The following is an 18,858-nucleotide window of genomic DNA, read 5'->3' on the forward strand; positions in this document are numbered from 1 at the left end:
ATTGGCACCATGTCCACCAAGGGACTGTGAAGTTATGGTGGGTTCAATTGAGATGTTAGCCTCTGCCATGAAGTTAAGTAAGCCTGATAAATAGTTAAACCTTCTACATGGTTTCATTAGAAGACATCAGTATGGTGATGAGACAATTAGTGGTGTGAAAATGGAGGATGGAGCAGTTCAGTTCGTCCTCCTCAACTTTCCCTCTGGTATGTATGTGAATGGATTTGAGGACGATAAGTTTCCATTCTGGAACAGTTTCAAACCAAACCTCATTGTAGATGGACTTTGTATTGCACATAAGATTGTTTGTGACTCTGGGTAGGTGGCTTGTGTCCATACCTTTGAACAGTCAAATAAAGTGAAGGAAGGAGCCTTTGCAATTGGTTTTGATCTATGGAGGAGTTTCACATTAGTGTGTGATAAGCCCATATATCGTGAAGTGGTGGAACCAAAAGCAAAGGTAAATATCTTACATTATTATCTTTCTTTGAGGTTGTGGAGAATTTTTGGAAAAACCTATGTAGGGGACCAAAAAGCATGATGATAGGTGCACTGTCCACTCGAAACGTTGGAAGGATTAGAATCCCTTAAAACAATTTATTCTGAAAATTCCCCACAACACTATCAACTGTGAAACTCTACTCACTTATTTATATTAGTTTGTCTTTCAAAGTTGTTCATTGAATTATGTCCCTCATGGTGCAGGTTCACACATTAGTTATATCTATGTTCCATCGATGTGGAATGCCAAGGTCGAAGCCATATTATCTGCAAGCAGGAGAATTAGATCATCATCGATGTTCTTTGTCTAGAGATTTGTTATATGAGAATGTAAACATGCAAGAATGGCTATATAAGGCCGATGGCACACCTTGGAGGGGAGGAGCACAATGGTCATGATATATCTGGCACTTTCTTTTGTTGGCATTCACTAGATATTCAGATTCTGTTGTAGATTTGATTGCAGGTACAGGGGGATTCATTAAGGTAGCCAGTGAACTTGGTCGCCATGCATTAGGAGTGGAGGTTGATGAATCCACTATACATCAATTACTGGAATCCTATATCTAGTCAAACAGTAAGTGCCTGTGCTCACCTTACAAATACAATGTGTTGCATATACTCATGTGTTTCAGGATTTTCTTTTGAAGGTTGGGTTGAAAGTTATTGATTAGTTTGGTGAAAAAGTACATTGTTGAAGTCTTTCATGGAAGTAAAGGCCGAGGCAAGCTTTATAACCATGTTCATAGTAACATATTGTCCTTCAAATTGTTATTGCCTTGAGTTTCACCATAAAATATTAGAAAATCTAAGAGATTACAACATTCACAAACTTTTTTTTTCTCTCTTGTATGAAAATTTTATGATCCCCTACCATCGAACTGAATTGGATTTTGAGGTGGTAGTTGTGTCATTTAAGAATTGTACAAGTTTCCATTCACTACCTAGTAAATGATAAGAAGAAAAAATTTAGACCATTAAACATCTGGAAAAATAACACTAAAATAATATTTTAAATAATTTAACCTCTCCTGGTTAAAGTGATTAGAAAAATAAATAACACGGAAAAACCAGATGATATTTTACTAGACACATATCTAGATATTAGTATATGAACAAAAAATTGGTTTCTCACTCACAACACCAACTTGGGGTAGCCCTTGCATCTGATGATGATTCATATAATGTTTATAATGATCTATCACAATTTGCATTCTGCATATGGTCTTGCAAATCAGTATAACCTGAAACTAAGTTTGAAACTAAGGAAGGCTACATTGTTCGAAGTAAGACATGCACTAGAAGTGTTGATACAGACAACCCTGACACTTGTAATATTGGTCTAGGAATCCTTGAAATTGGAAGACTTGGTTCGGGCATTCTAGACAAGGGAAATGTAGCTTGGCAATGAATTGTGGAACTAGGAAGTTTCGATACATGCATGGAAGGAAATGACATAACAGGTCGACCTAAAATGGTAACCATATCTAGCATTCCCATGTTGTATACTGTTCATATGCTCATTCCCATAGGAGACAAATGTTCCATCTTTGGTACTTGTAAATGCTACATAGCTCCAGGAAACACAAATGGAAGCATACCCATTCCACCTCCAATTGAAATTATCTATGATGTAATTTTTTCAAATAGTTGGCGTGTAGTGCAATGTACTAAAGGTGTAATTTTCTTTTTTACTTATCTCAAATAGTGTGCAGAGTGGTCATTGCATTTCGTTGGAACATTTCTCCATGGCCATGAATAACTAATAACAACTCAGAAATATTTAAACAATGTGGACACAATAGTAAATACCCAAAGAGATAGCTTGCATTTCTCTTTGAAACCATTTAGCTTTCCAAAATGGGCTCAATGGAATTCTAGAAGATTAAATGGGTCTAGGAAGGACAGTGTAGATTATTGATTTTTTGTCTTGCCCTTGTTCGTATGTAAATTTTTTATACAACATGGGTATGGCATGCCTGATATACCAATTAAGTTTCGGTATCCATAAGATATTGTATGAGATATAATTTTATTTGAACAAAATAAGATATTGATTAGGAGTCAGGACAAAATACCTACAACAACCTTAAGGGTATAGATGGAATAGGAGCACATAATTTCATTTCCTAGTTCCTTAGATAACATGCTTAAATTCTCACATGAAATAATAGAATAATTGGATAAGTCACTCAAATGACAAATATCATTGGAGAAAAATAAATAATTCAAGATTTCATTCTTATGCAGTAGCTATATCTTCTTGTCTCTCAAGACTCACACTGCACACTATAGAGAAAATATGATAATTTTTGTTATCCTGTAGATGTCTAGAAATCACACAACATTGAGGAATTTTTTAATACAACGAAAAATGAATTTGAAACTTTTAGTGCATATTTGAACACGACGGTGTATTTTTGTGATAAGGGTTTGAGAACCCCTTCTACAGCCTAAAACTTAACTTTAACCAATGAATCCAACTAAAAGCTCAATATGCTCCTATTGCGAGATATTAGCAACCATGTTTCCTGAAACAATGCAGTTGTGTTGTCATTTATAGAAAAAAAATGCACAAAGAGTGAAAAGGAGAGAGGCCCAATCTCAATACACCTCTCAGAAAATAGGCAAATGGAATTTTAGGAAATATAAACAAAAATTTATGAAATCAAAAAATCCAAAATTCAAAGCGTCAACATCAATTTCCTGAAGCTGGTAAAACTATTCTAAGGCTTCTTTGCACAAGAAATTTAGTAAAAATAAGACCTTTGTTAGTAGAAGGGTTGGTCCTGAGTAAGGTCCTAAAAGGTCGGACCATGTGGGTTGGGACAACCTTTCATGCTTTCACATGTTGAGCTTAGCTAAGACATTTCAAAGACCTTATACAGAGGGCAAGGCGTTACTACCTTTCAAGCCCATTTGCTATGCTCCTTGGGGTGAGACATAACACCAATAGACGTTATCTAATCAACACTATGATAAAGTTGAGTATTACATAGGTCTAACCTAAGTACGATCTTAGAAACCCATAACAAGAGCTGAATAAGGTTACTAAGTTCTTAATCTCATAAGTTACGATATTATCCAAATCATTACTCTTCTTATTATGAACACTAGTACAAGGGAAACCATAGGCTTTTCATTAGAGGATACACCTAATTTACGGTCATTTACCTTATGTTGACAGTACTGGTTCAAAATCACTTACCCACATTGACATAACTAACACACTAGTAATGATTGTCCATAGTATTAATGAGCTTTGTTACTTGGTTACAATAGTTTACTTGGAACATGTAGTCTATACAATATATATAACCCAAACCACTTGTTCAAGGTACGCAAGCTGATGAATCTGTGACACACTGAGCTCATTATATAGAGGGTAGGGTGTTACTGCATTTCGGGCCCATTTTCTATGCTCCCTGAGGTGAGACATATCACCAACCAACCATTCATTGTCTGATTAGTATAACTGTGATAATGTGTCAGTATAAACCTTAATAGTTGTAACCTATGTCACAAAACTAATGACAATGCTTTCAAAACCTAACAGTGTAAAGAACCAGTTTGTCTCTGTGGAAAACCTAACCTAATGAAAAACCAATGCTTTACAAAAAAAGCAGAGAACCGTCCAAATTTCTTTAATAGGAGTAGAAACCTGAACTCTTAAATAACCTAGCATAATGAATAACCTCTACTTTACAAATAGTTAAGCATACCTTAAAGTAAGTATCAATCTCAATAACTAGCTAAGAGTAGAATAACGCCCCGCTATCAAAACCTCTCTCTCCTTTACGACCCTTGGAGTCCATTCTCTTTTCTATTCTTTGAAAGGGAAGAAGGAGGAATGTTTGTCCCAGAAAAAATGATTTAGTGAATGCGAATAATACCTTATATTTTATGATTGGTTTAATACTCATTGGGCTACTCTACTGGAGTCAAAGGAAGTAGATCCATTGGCATCAGTATAAGCACATGGAGCATCCGAACCAGTGGAGGTACCAAAGGCAGTAGATTCATCACTTAATATATTATGCAAAGGCAATTCATGGTCCAACTACCAGATAAATCGAGTAAAGGTAGCCTTCCTGTATAACCTTATTTAAGCTCTAACTAATTCCATCTACATTTTCATTATGATATGAATGCAAACTGTTATCACCTAAATCTGCCTTAGGCTGAAGGAAGGAAAAATTTAGGGTAACCACAAACCACGCTCAGTCTGGTAGCTAGCCCTACCAGAACAGGAGAGGGCTCTCTCCGGGTCACACTCAGGAAAATAAACAATAAGGTCTGAGATGACTCAAAAATGAATATTGATTTTAGGCTAGGTAAATAAATATGATGGAGGTATTTTGAAGAATGACTGAGTTTTCTGGGATGTGTGGGGCAAAGGAACAACATGAGCAGAGAATTTAACTCAAAGACGCAGGTTATTTCGTGAGGTAAGACAGGTGGAAAGTCTAGAAATTAGATTTGAAATAATATGAGGTGGAGAGATTGTTTGAGAGTGTGAAAAGGGCATAAATACATGAATCCTTTTCAACAGAAGAAAACATAGAACGTGAAAACTATCCCAAGGCAGAGCAGTACACTAAATTCTACCTTTTTTACTTAGAAAGCTTTCACTGGAAATGAATCTGAATGAAAATATGAAACATAATGAAATACATATGAAACATAAAGAAGATACATTTTCTAAACTCACGCCACAGGAATCTCATGAACCAGAGCTGCAATCTTTCATTAATTCTCTGTCAAAATGTACAATGAGTGACTGGGTTTCTCTCCCACAGTTTCCCAGAAATTCCAACCCTTTACAAAATGACTCTCAATAAAATAAATAAGCTTTTCCATGAGAAAGTCAATCAGCCCAGGAGATGAAGAACCAACCATCAGTAGTAGGACCAATTAGAAAAAAGCAAATATGAGTGCAGATTTTTTGGGTGGCTGTTCGCCTTCATTTGGCCACTTGGATAGAAGCCAAAAATGCTTTTTAAACTTTGCTTTTGATGTCGGGAAAAATGTATTTTAAATGAGAGGTCCCACTTGGAGAAAATTGCGAATCTAAATTTCGCGAAGCGGGAGTGATTTTGGCCTTTGGGTCTCTGTGCGTCGCGCCAAAAATTGTATTCGTAGCGCCGCTTTGGAGCTGGTTTTGAGGCACTTTCCGAAGTCCAAATTGAGCCCAAGTGTACTTGTTGGAAAGCCCTGCCTGTATAATTTCCAACCCAAGTGACATTTCTGAATTTGGTGCCCATTTTCCCCTCCAAAACTTCAATCTCCCAAGACTGCTTCCTGTGTGTGAAATTAGGGGCAGAGAGGTCATTTTTAGGGTGTTTTTGACCTCCCGAGGACTCAAAATTGGCCCAAACTTCTTGGCCATGCACCAAAAGTCATGATTTTCCATGGAAAATCCAAAAATGCAAACCTTTTGTTATTTTGAGCTCCCTAGTGTAAGCGCGCGCCAGGTGGTGCGACGCACAGGGAGAAAAACCCTGTTTTTAGCACAAAAATTTCCAAAAACACCAAAAATGCCCCAAATTTCTTGAAATTTGGGCTAGAGATTCCTTATCAAGTGTTATGCTGGGCTAAAGAGGCTTCGGCCAATATCTGAAGTCGATCGAGCTCCCTTTTCCTCTTTTTCTTCTTGATTTCCTTCCTCAATTTCGCCTTCAAATTCCTGATTCGGGCCTTGCACACATTGTTTCGCGCCATGTAGTGGAAAGCCATGTGTCTCAACAATGCATGGTCCTTGTTGGCCTTGTCTAGCAGCCTCTCTAAGTGCATGTTAACTCTCTCAAGATTGGCCTCCCGATCCTCATTAATCTCTTGCTCCAATGACGTGAGCTCAGCTCTTCTCCTTTGTGCAGCTTGGCGATGCTCACGAATGTTTTGTAGCTCCATGATTGCTTGTTGATCCTCAATCTGTTTGTTCCTCTGATCCAGATATTTCATGTTCCATTTGGCCCTTTCCAAATCAAGGGAAAAGGCTTGAATCTCTACCTGCTGCTCCTGGATGATCTCTTTAAGCTGTGCACTTTGCGTATCTGTATCTGTATCATCATCATGAAGGAGAATGAATTCGGTCTCTCGTTCACCTGATGGCTCACCTGAAGGCCCCTCATCCTGCATTGGCTCCTTGCCTTTGTCCTGTTCCTGTGACGCTAATGGAGGAAGCGAGGCCCCTTCCACCCCGGGTGGAGTTAACACTCGCTTTGCCGCTGCAAACAAACGTCTGGTGCCTTTCTGATATGTGATGAAAACCAGCACACTAGCAGTCTCATGGCGCTCATACCGATGAGAAGGTTCACCCTCATGCTTAACCTCTGATACTCCCCGTGAAGCTCTGAAGAAATCACGTGAGATGAAATCATCCCAAGTGATGCCCTGCAATCCAAGCTGATGAACCACCAAAATCTTGATAAGAGCAAAATGATAGACACTGTTAAGTTGCTGCTGAGGTGTTTTGCACTGTATAAAGGTGGTCATCCTCTCTATGTTCCGCAAATGAAATACAGAATTTTCAGCATCCGTACCCTGGTGAAATGCATGAGCAACCTGATGTGGTAAGTATAAAGACGAGAGAACCGTCCCTCACAGCTGAAATATTTCATGATCAATCTCATTAGTGGAGCATATTCATCCTTCAGATATCGGAACGGGAACACTCTCTTGAGCTTCCTTAAGAGGCATATTTAGGGACTGCTGCAGAAAGGTCACATCCAACTGATTTCATCACCTTGTGGGAGCCCGATCGTGTTGGTACAAAACAAGGATGGGACTTGGAGGCTCTGTATTGACTATTGGGTGCTGAACAAGATCACTGTCTGGAATAGGTACCCGATCCCATGAATTGATGACCTTCTGGACCAACTGAAGGGGGAAAATATTTCAGCAAGATCGACTTGAGGTCAGGATATCACCAAGTACCAATTGAACCCTCTGATGTGTGGAAGACTACTTTCAAAGCCAAGGAGGGCCTTTTCGAATGGTTGGTTATGACTTTTGGGTTGGCGAATGCTACTGCAACCTTCATGAGGCTGATGGATGACATATTGCGGCCATTCACCAACTCTTTTGTAGTGGTATACTTTGGATGACATCCTCATCTTCAGCCAGAGTTGGGAAGAGAACCTCCATCACATTCGACAAGTTCTCCAAACACTGTGGAAACACAAGCTATGCGCCAATTTGGAGAAATGCACTTTTGGCATGACCCAAGTTCACTATTTGGGATACATTATTGATGAATGGGGGGTGCATGTGGATCCAGCCAAGATCCAAGTCATTCAGGATTGGCCAGCTCCAACCACTCTGACAGAGCTCTGTAGCTTTCTGGGTCTTGCCAATTTCTACCATAGGTTCGTGTTGAGATTCTCTCATATCACTTGACCCTTGAGTCAAGTCACCAAGGGAGGAGCGAAAGCAAAATTATTTTAGTCTAAATCTCAACAGAAGACATTCATAGAGTTGAAACATCACCTCTGCTCGGCAGCAGTTCTCGCATTACTAGACTTGCAATAGCCATTTGAGATCAAGATAGATGCCTCTGACTATGCTATTGGGGCAGTCCTTACTCAACATGGGCATCCAGTGGCACATCATAGTGAGACACTTTCAAACATAGTTCGGAAGTATCCCACTTATGAAAAAGAGATGTATTCCATTTTGCATGCCTGCTAACAATGGAAGCATTACATTTTGGGGAAGGAAGCGGTCATCCACACAGACCACCGACCCCTATAGTTCATACAAGTGTAGGGAAGTTACAGAATGATTGCCCTCAGAAGTGGTCCACATACCTGCAACAGTTCCATTTGAATATCAAGTATAAGAAGGGCTACACCAATAATGTTGCAAATTGCCTCAACCGACCACCGATCATGGCGTTAACCACCATGCTCAACTCTTGTGGGAACGAGACTTCTGATTGGTCCCTTCTCTACCAAAGTGACCTAGAATTCAGCCACACATACCAGACACTCTTGGAGGGTAAGCATGTTTTATATTTTCACCTCCAGGATGCCCTGTTATGCCACCTGGGTCACCTTTGTGTTCGTTCAAGTGAGCGTGGCAAGATGATTTTGGAAGTGAATTACAGTCGGGCTGCTGGACATTTTAGAGTCAAGAAAATGGTGGCAGTACTGCAGAAGTATTTCTACTGGCCAAATATTCGACATGATATCAGGAAGTACATCAGATCCTGCACTGCTTGCACCATTGCCAAACCAACCATCAATAAGCAAGGCCTCTATACTCCGCTACCTACCCCTAGTCGACCTTAGGAATCCATCTCCATGGACTACATGTCAGGCCTTCCTTCTGCTAAGCATGGAAATGACTGTGTTTTTGTGGTCGTTGACAAATTCTCGAAGATGGCCATTATGGCGACCTGTAAGAAAAATATCACAGCAAAAGCCATTGCTAAAATCTTCTTTGAACGAGTGTGGGTACACTTTGGGATCCCACAGTCTATCATCTGAGATCAGGATAGCAGGTTCCTCATTGCATTTTTGTCTAGTCTCTGGTCGATGCTAGACACCAAGCTCACTAAATCCACAACTTTCCATCCCCAAACTGATGGCTAGAGAGAGGTCGTCAACAGGATGAGCATACACATTATGTGCATGTACAACTCAAAGCACCCAAACACATGGGATGAGAACCTCCCTTATGTCTAGCACAACTATAACCAGGCTCTCCACGGCTGGACTGACCACAACCCCTTTTAGGTGGGCTTGGGATTCCAACCACTATGGCCCATTGATGTGGCCATGCCATTTGCAGCTACTCAGGGAGATTCAACTCATGTCCAGTCCAAAACCGATAAGGCAAACAACTTCATTAAGCACATCCAACATATCTACCAGTAGATACATGACATTATGGAGAAATCAAATTTCAAGTACAAACAGTGACATGATCAACATCGGGTGCCACATAAGTTTCAGGTGGGCGACAAAGTCTTGTTGCATTTGCAAAAGGAACACCTTACCGGAGCCTGTCGGAAACTCAGACCACTCTGATATGGTCCTTACACCATTACCAGGGTTATGGGAGACAATTCATTTGATCTCAACATTCCCCCATTCCTTGGCATGCACCCAGTGTCCAATGTGGACCACCTTCGACCATACTTCCCACAATTGCTAGACACATCAGACATTGCAGAACAACTCACACCTACCGAGTTAAATCCAAATTGCATGGAACATGCCACAACTAATCGGATCATGGACACATAGATCAAGAACACCCGACAAAAAAGGATCCAACTATATTGAGTTGTCAAAGCAGTCCAACTCCTTCACCAGGGCAAGATGCTCACCAGGGACAAAGTTCAGCAGAAGCTTCCTCATCTCATGGAGGAACTCAACGCAATGGGGACCATTTCTTCCTAAGGGGGGAGGAATGATCCATGTGGATATTGTTTGCCACCTGCCTATTCCACTTGGAACCCCACCATTTTTTCTTTCAGTTTTTCAGTTTCCTTATTTGTAGCACAATTTACTATTTTTGGCAGTTTTTTGGGTCCTAAACTTCCATAGTCATTTTGAGGCCCTAAACAATGTCTCTCACTCAAATTTTGTATTCCTTGGATAGATATTTCTAACGAGGTATTGTGCACATCAAATGGAGATCGTATGCCAAAGTTACGACCTTGGGAAGTTGATGTAGCAATTTACCCAGACGGGGCCCATAGTTTGGCGCTTCATCTCCTAGGGTTAGGTTTTTGGATGTTTAGGGTTTTCCATTGTTTCTCAACAATAAATAGGCCTTCAAGCCTCATTGTAAGATAGTTCATAGGCATGTAGCCGCCACATCTCTTCTCAGAGATAAGCTACCATCGCCGGAGCTAGTTTATTTCCATTTCTATTTGTAAGCATATTTCAGTACTTTACATCAATGAAATGAAGTGTTATTTCTATTGCATCTCTGTATTTATGGTCATATCTGTAATTTTTTTCATTCTTGCTTAAATCCGGATCACCATGGGAAAGTGTTTCTATGGATTTTGTAGGAGTTCTTCCTTTGTCAAGGAAAGGTCATGATTATTTGTATGTAGTTGTGGATAGGTTCAACAAGACGTGCATATTAATGCCTTGTAAAAATAAAATTACAGCTGAACAAACAACTCAACTTTTCTTTCAAAATGTATGGGTTCATTTTGGATTGCCTACTTCTATTGTAAGTGATCATGATTCTTGATTTTTTGGGAATTTTTGGTCAAGTTTATGTGTCAGACCAAGAGGTAACTCCTCAAATCAAATCATATTATCCATTTAGGTTGTTCATTATTATATACAAGAGGGAGATACTGTTTAGTTCATCTCCCGATGACTCTCCATATTCTCTATTATTTATTTATATTAATTATAGTTGTTCACCCAATCCCTATGATTAGGTGTCAACATTCCCCCCTTCAATCTGAAGGGATGTTGGTGAGTCCAAGCATCGTTATGAACCTTTCAAGCTTTTCTCTTCCAAGCGCTTTGGGGAAGATGTCTGCAATTTGCTCATTAGTGGAACAATGGTGGAGATGGATTGTTTTGGCCTTAACATGATGCCGAATCAGATGATATTTAATATTGGTGTGCTTCGTTCGATCATGGAACTTTGGGTTCTTGGCCAACTTTATTGCCGAGGTACTCTCAATCATGAGTGGAGTCGATTGTACTTGTTTTACCTGCAAATCTTCAAGAATTTTTTTGAGCCACACAATTTCTTTTGTTGCCTCAGATGCTACCACATATTCTACCTCTGTCGTGGAATCTACTGGAACTGATTGTTTGCGTGATCTTCAGGAGATAGCTCCTGATCTAAGACTCATAGCATAACCTGAAGTAGATACCCCAGTTTCTTTTTCTCCATCGAAGTCTGAATCTGAGTATCCAATCAAGCTGAAGTCGCCCACCTTTGTATACTTGATTCCAAAGTCTTGATTTCCCTTCAAGTACTTTAGAAATCTTTTTGCAGCAGACCAATGTCCCTCACAAGGCTTTTGCATAAACTTGGAGAGGGTTCCAACAACAAATGAAATGTTTGGTCTGGTAGTAGTTAGGTAGTTGAGACTTCCTACAAGCTGTCTATACTTTGTTGCATTCTCAAATTCTTTTCCTTCAATGGATGTGAGCCTTAAGTTTTGTTCCATTGGAGTAGTAAGAGGATTTCATTCAGTCATGCCAAACCTGTTCAACAGATCTCCGATGTACTTCTTTTGAGAAAGGAATATGGACTTCTCTTGAGTTTGTTTCTATGTACCTTTGGTATCAAGGCATAACATGTGGAACGAAAGACCTTGAGATGCTTTACCGAAGGAATGTGCGCATGCCACATTTCATAAGGATTCTTGTTTCTAATAACATTAGATGGACATCTGTTCTTTACATATACAACACATAGAACTGCGTCAGCCCAAAACATCAATTTTACATTTTTGAAAAACATCATGGAGCGTACCATATTTAAGATTGTCCTATTCATTCTTTCAACTACTCCGTTCTGTTGGGGATTATAAGGAACAATTGTTTGATGTTTGATCCCATGTTGGCGAAGATAGTTTTCAAATTCATTTGAAGTGTATTCTTTTCCATTATCAGTGTGAATAGATCCAATATGAGATTGTGCATCATTTTCAATCCATGTATGAAAGTTCTTGAATGTTTGAAAAGCATCATATTTGTTCTTCAATAAATAAACCCAACACATTCTAGTGTACTCATCAATAAATGTCATCATATATTTATTTCCATTTGTAGAAGGAACAGGCATTGGAACACATAAATCTAAATGAATGAGTTCAAGTTTTCTATGTGCTCTTGAATGTGAATCATGAAAAGACTGTTTGCTATGCTTTCCTAGAATGCAAGCATCACATTGCTTAAGTTTCCTAGGAATTGTAGGCAAACTAGTAACACCATTTTTATTCAACAAGCGGAGGCTGTCATAGTTCAAGTGTCCAAATCTAGCATGCCATAATAAACTTGATGGAAATGTACCTTCTTCATAATGAGAATTATATGAGAAATTTTGTGCACGAGCATAGGTACCCTGCAGCTTGTGAAGCCTTTCTTCTTCTATCCCCGTCATGACAAGTGAGTGATCTGATGCTTTTCTTGCCTCAAGCTTGCCATCAAACATATGAATGGAGTGTCCTTTATGGTCGATGTGGACCAAGGACAACAAGTTTCTCCTCAGCTGTGGGAGATATAGAACATGATGCAGAAGAAAGTCTGGAAGACCAGGCAATTTAAGCCTGATTGTGCCAAGCCCTGATGGCTTGAGTTTTGATTTGTCTGCAAAGTATATTGCTCCATCAACATTGTCATTAAATTCTTCAAAAAAATATCTTCTAAAAGTCATGTGGCAAGTTTCTCCTGAATCAAGCAACCAATCATTTTTCCAAGAAGCAAGTGAAGCATTAAATAAGCCTTCATTTACTCCAATATTACAGTGTGCCACAACATAGTGAGTGGATTTAGGTGCTTTACTTTTGTCTTTGTCATGATTTTTACCTTTGGGTTGAATTCTTTCCTGCTCAATTCTATCCTAAGGCAACTTGCATGTGGATGCATCATGTGATCCATCTCTTTTGCAGTGTATGCAGTGAAAATCTGACTTTTCTCCTTGAGAGTGTCTGCCCCCCCTGCCTTTGAAATTTCTTCCTCTTCCTCTTCGACCACCTCTTCCTCTAGAAGAATCTTGAGCAAGATTCTTTTCTCTATGAGCAAGGCACACAAACTCTTCAGAAGACTCAGGAGCTATCTTCTTCCCAAAAGATTTCTCTCTTTCAGCAGATTTTTTCACAAGGGAATCAAAGGTAATATCTTTGAGGTTTCCGTTTTCTTGCAATGACTCAAGATAATTTGAGTAAGTGGGATAAAATGCCTTGAGAAAAGCTATCAGAGGAATATCCAGTTCAACATTAGTGACTTTGATATCATGCATTATAGATTTTACTTCTGATGCAAGAGCAAGAGGATCATTATTTTCTAATTCAAGGGTGAAGAGTTTAATCATGAGTTGAACAACTTCAAGTGCAGAGTGTGAGTCATAGAGTTCCTTCGGTTTTTGTAAGGATTCTATAACAGCCCCGAAATAACAACACATAATTAATTAGATTAATCAAGCGATTTATAATCAACAAGCAATTTATCAACTAGTTAACATTAAATTACAAAAATATGAGTGAAGAGAGACAACTTACCTGTGGAATGCTTGTTGAACGCTAGTTGAATTCTGCTACCTACGACAAAGTCTTGGGAACGACTCTCCACCCAACTGTAGGCTTAATTGCACAGAATCTTGCTATAACTGGCCCAACAAATCTAGGGGACAACTTTTTTCCCTTACCAATCCCAAAGGGACTTTTAAAGGGTTTGATTCTAATAAAAACTTGGCTTCCTTCCTCAAAGTTTCTATCAACTCTCTTTGCATTAGCATAACTTTTCTAACGATCCCTGGCTTCTTTTAGTGTCTACTTAATTGTGGCCATTTGTTCTTCCATTTCTTGGAGCATTTCAGGTCCCAACATGACTCTACCCTCTAATCAATCCCAACTTAATGGAGTACGACTTGGTCTTCCATACAAGATTTCGAAGGGAGATGCCTGAATTGAACTGTGATAACTATTGTTGTATGCAAATTCCACTAAGGGAAGGTATTTCTCCCATTGGTTTTGTTGATCCATGACATACATTCTTAGCATGTCCTTTAATACTTGGTTTACTCTTTCTGTTTGCCCATCTATCTCTAGGTGATATGCTGTACTGAATTTTAGTTGTGTTCCCATAGATTGTAATAGTATTTTCCAAAATATGGAAGTAAAATGTGCGTCTTTGTCAGATATTATCTTTCTGGGCACACCATGAAGGCGAATTATTTCTTTTAGGAAAATTTGAGCGATAGTTGATGCTTCAAAGGTGGTCTTAACTGGAATGAAGTGAGCACTCTTAGTTAATTTATCAACAACAACCATAATGCAGTCATGTCTTTGGGATGTCATAGGTAAGCCTCCAACAAAATCCAACGAAACAACTTCCCACTTAGTTTCTGGTATATCATGGGGTTGTAAAAGACCTGCCGGGTGATGATGTTCAGCTTTAACCTGTTGACATTCTAAACATCGGGCCACAAACTTTGTTATATCCTTTTTCATTCCTATCCAAAAAAATAGTTTCTTTAAATCTACGTACATTTTCTGGACTCCTGGATGTGCAACATATGGAGCTTGGTGGGCTTCCTTCATTATTAATTTCCAAATTTCATCATCACTTGGGACGTACATCCTACCCTTATATCGTAGCAATCCATCATTATCTAAGGTGTATCCTTCCCACCTGGTTGCCACAGGTACCTCTTCTTGTAAGGAAAATTTTATTTGTTGGTATTATGGGTCCCCTACTAGGTGGTTTAGAATCTGGCTTCTCAAATCTATCTTTAATGATGATACTGAATGAAGTCTAGGTCTCTTGCTTAAAGCATCAACAACTTTATTTTCTTTCCCCTTGATGTAGGATATCTTGAAATCATAATAACTAAATAGCTCACTCCAGCGTCGCTGTCGAGCATTAAGGTCCTTTTGGGTGAAGATGTACTCAAGACTTTTATGATCTGTTCTTAATTCAAATTGACACCCCATCAAATAATGTCTCCATAGTCTCAAGGCCATTACAAGTACCGCTAACTCTAGATCATGAGTAGCATAATTGATTTCATGGGTCTTGAGTTTGCGTGAAGCATAAGTGATAACCCCTTCATCTTGCATCAAGACTGCACCTAATACTTCTCATGATGCATCCTTTCATACATGAATGTCCTTGTCCATGTTGGTGTTGAAGCCCCGAAAATCGGGTCGACAACAAGGGGGATACCCACCCGGTCCGGACCTTGGTTGGCAGCTCCTTATCCATTTGGTATAGCGGGTCCGACTAGGGATAATGGGACCAGTTTCCCAATCTAAGGGTGTGTGTGTGCAGATTTGGATTATGTTGATCTAAGAGTTTTGATCTAAGCTATTTTAATCTAATTCTATGCTATTGTAATCTAATGAAAACAACATATCTAATCTATGCTAACCTGGGGTGTATTTCTTCTATTTATGCGATCTAAAGAGATTTCAAGCAATAACTGGTAATAAAGATCATTCAGTCATCATAAGAATGGAAATCAATTAAGATGAACCACTTTGCATAAAAAGTTAGGCAAAACAGTTGTGAACAACATATCACATAATAAATTATTCATATATCAAACATAAATAAATGACTCCACCGTACAAAAGTGCCAAATGGTAACTCACACATTCATGCAATAACATATAAACAACTAAAAACTGTATATCACTTTAAGAATATAAGCAGAAATGGACAAGAGATAAAAGTACCATTTATGACTGGTCTTACTCATAAGCTTCAAGCAAAAATGATTTATCTCTATTTGTTCTAACATCTACTAAGAGTACAAAAGTGCAACATTAGTAGCAGACATCAAATGCAAACATTAATAAACCTCGATCCATCCATTCATCAAAACCTCCTCTGAGGGTGCAGAAGTGCATGTTCTGAGGACAAGTTTTTGACAAATTTCTGGACCCTTCTCCAAATGCATGAGAACGGTTTAAATAATGCTAACTAAATAACTTAATTACATGAATTTCGGATACGGTTCAAAATGACCGCCCTTTATCTAAGTAAACTTATTTCTAAAAATTGAATCTAATTTCTAACTCTTTCTGCATTCGCTCCTTAGTGCTGTGAGTATGCAACATTTGCCTGGGAAGAGTCGGCTAGTCGTCTTCTGCTTTTGTTTGAGCTACGAAAATAGAAATGATAAGCGCTAACACCTCTTTTTAGTAAACTGGAAGATATTTTTGAGAATTATCTCCTGGCTGAGCGAATTTACTGTGTGTATGCTTGGTAACAAACAAGATTCCTCTTAGCTGCCTTTGCTTTTGCTATTTAGGCTTTTCGGACTCGTGGATGACTAAGGAAGTTAGGGACTTTGCTTTTTGAACAATTTTCTTAGCGATGCACAATTAGCGCTAGGCGCTAATCGCGCATCAAAAATTGCCTTCGTTCTTTGATCTGGGCCTTTCTGGTGCGTTTTCCGTCTTTAGCGCTTTTTCCTTTACCGGGCATGAGCTTCAGAATTTTGTAAACATGCTGCTTTTGTGAGTTTCTTGACCTTGAGTGTCGAGTCGCCTATTGATATCAATATCTGTTCAGTAACACTCTGAAATCTGCGTTTTCTGTTGTATGCGGCATCCGTGTATGAGAGCATCTCTTCTCTGTTCTCCGAGCATTGGCGCTTTCCCCTTTTTCCTTAGATGTTTCCTGCAGTTCACGCAAAGGAAAAAATAATGATAATAAATTTTGACATGAAAGCTTCAAGTTCTACGAATGTGTAAAATTATGACACCCACAGTGAACTGACTCTTTGAAAAAAAAAAAACTGTCCTCCATGAATACCTTGGCGTACATTCATTAATTTTCTTTAAGCCGTGCGCTCAATTTTTGGTTTAGGGACAGCTTTTCTTAGGTGCTGAGCCGAGGAAATTTTGCGATGGGTGATTTCTGCGACTCTCAGATCGCAGATTGCTGCAATTTGTCAAGTTATTCGTGTGCTGCTTATGCGACGCTGCGATATGCGATATCGCATATCGGCCATCAGAGATTTTCTTAAGATTAGTCATTTATGGGCGCTTCTCAATGTATGCGATGTGATGAATTTCACGCCGCTTCTTCGCAGTTGCTTTAATGTGCTCATCAAGGAATGCTTGACTCTTCTCCGTGCGATGTATCTTTGAGGAGTATAATACAAATTTTTTTTTATAAAATCTTTTTTTGGATTTTTTATTACTAAGGGTCCCCACTTCTTTAGCGTTATTGCTAATACTGAAAATAAGTAGGGGGGTTGTTGGTGGCCACAACAGTCGGGTACCTTTAATATTGGAGCAGTTGTTAGTCAATGTTTTATCTCATTAAATGCTTTCTCACACTCACTTGTCCATTCAAACTTAACCCCTTTCCTTTGGAGTTGGGTGATGGGATTAGATATTTGCGAGAAACCTTCTACAAATCTTCTATAATAGCTTGCCAACCCCATAAAGCTGCGTACTTCCTTGACATTTCGAGGAGTAGGCCAATCCATTATAGTTTCAATCTTACTGTAATCCACTGCAATGCCTTTCCCACTAATGGTATGGCCTAGATATTGGATTTCTTTCTCAAATAAGGAACACTTAGTAAGTTTCCCATATAGCTTATGTTCTCTAAGGCATTGAAGTACAAATCTCAAGTGTTCTAGATGCTCCTTCTCATTGTGAGAATAAATGAGGATGTCATCCAAGAACACTTGGACAAAGTGGTCCAGATATTTTCGGAATACACTATTCATCAAGTTCATGAAGGCTGCCGGGGCATTAGTCAAACCAAATGGCATAATAATAAACTCATAGTGTCCATAACGTGTTCTGAATGCTGTTTTAGGTATGTCTTCCTCCTTGATTATTAGCTGATGATAACCTGACCGTAAGTCTATCTTGGAAAATATTGACGCTCCATTTAGTTAGTCAAAGAGGTCATCTATTTGAGGCATGGGGTACCTGTTCCGAATGGTGGCCTCGTTTAGATCTCAGTAATCAATACATAACCTAAGATTTTCGTCCTTCTTCTTTACAAAGATCATTGGTGCACCCCAAGGTGACACACTCAGTCATATAAATCCTTGATCAAGAAGTTCTTTAAGCTGTATACTCAACTCATTAAGCTCTGGGATAGTCATTCGATAATGTGTTTTGGATATGGGTTCTATTCCTAGTTTCAAAGAAATGGAGAAATCGATTTCTCGAACTGGAGGTAAACCTAGTAGCTCTGGAGGGAATACATCTGCAAATTCAGAAAGTAGTGGGTGCAGCTTATCCGAGGACTTCTCGATGGCATGAACCATCTCTACTGCATAAATCTTGTACCCTTTCCTCATACACTTATTAACCTTCTTGGCTGATATGAGGCGCAGTGTAACATTACGTCTAATGCCTTTTACTACCATGGTTTCTCCCTAGTCATTTTTTAGGAGAATTGTCTTATTATAGCAATACAGTATAGCTTGTTGAGATTCAAGCCAATCCATTCCTACAATTAAGTCATAAGTCCCTAGAGTCGTGCTATATAGGTTCATCTTGGTATCACACCCCCTAATGTTAACACTGCAATCTCTTACCATTGACCCTACTGATTGTTGAGAGCCTAATGCCATTTCTACCATTCTAAAGTTACTTTTCTCATGAGCTGTCAATCCACATCTAAGTATTGTTGAAGGAGAAATAAAACTATCAGTGGCACCTCGATC

General features: G+C 39.0%; 1 pseudogene; it reads right to left on the reverse strand.

The window, feature by feature from the left end:
- Positions 1–1,361: 1,361 nt before the first annotated feature.
- LOC149210972 (uncharacterized) lies at positions 1,362–18,558 on the reverse strand (annotated as a pseudogene).
- Between the last annotated feature and the right edge of the window lie 300 nt (positions 18,559–18,858).

This window comes from Pinus tabuliformis, chromosome 1_2 (genome assembly GCF_031772625.1).
Source record: "Pinus tabuliformis cultivar Carrire ecotype Pingquan chromosome 1_2, CPIR1, whole genome shotgun sequence".
NCBI lineage: Eukaryota > Viridiplantae > Streptophyta > Pinopsida > Pinales > Pinaceae > Pinus > Pinus tabuliformis.